Here is a 722-nt window from a genome sequence, read left to right on the forward strand (position 1 = left end):
GCTTGCAGGACCTCAGCCACCCCCTCACCCGGCTGCCCCCAGCCCCGAGCAGATGGCAGCCGCCCCACGAACAGATTGCAGCCCCCCTCCTCCCCCCTCACTTCCTCTGGTGCCCCCCGGGAGGCTGCGTAGCACCGGGCTGCCCGCTGGGGGGGGTCCCTAGCACCTGCCTTAGCGGTGCTGCCCCCTGCAGCGTCCCCCAGCCCCCGTCCCAATGCTCCCACCTCCTTCCTGCCCTGGCTGCTATTGGGGTGGGGGTAGCGGGGATGGGGACGGGTCCTCCCAGCCCCCTGCAACACTGAGTTTTGGGTGATTTGTTTCTGGCCATGCTGTGGATTTACCAGCCGGGATCGGTGATGGCAGAGCGAGCAGCACGGCTGGAACCCCCACATCTCCATGATGGGCTTCTGAGCCTGTGGCCGCAGTGCAGCCCTTCGTTAGCGGTGCTGCTAATAACCCCAGCTTCTGTCCCAGGGTTGGGGGTGCCGTGTTTGCAGGGGTGCTGTGCGGGATGGTGAAGCAAATCCCTTTGGGTCTGTGCACCACTGCCAGCCCCAGACCACGTCCTGAGCCTCGCGGCGATTCGATTTAGCAGAGGGAAGGAAGGATGTCTAATTGTTTAATTTCCACAATTATACAAAATATTTATCAATAATTAGAACGGATGGCGGCGGTTACGCAGCGATGAAGGCCGACCCACGCTTTGCCAGCAGCCCACCAGC

This window comes from Tympanuchus pallidicinctus, unplaced genomic scaffold (assembly GCF_026119805.1).
Source record: "Tympanuchus pallidicinctus isolate F22 unplaced genomic scaffold, pur_lepc_1.0 scaffold39, whole genome shotgun sequence".
Taxonomy (NCBI): Eukaryota; Metazoa; Chordata; class Aves; order Galliformes; family Phasianidae; genus Tympanuchus; species Tympanuchus pallidicinctus.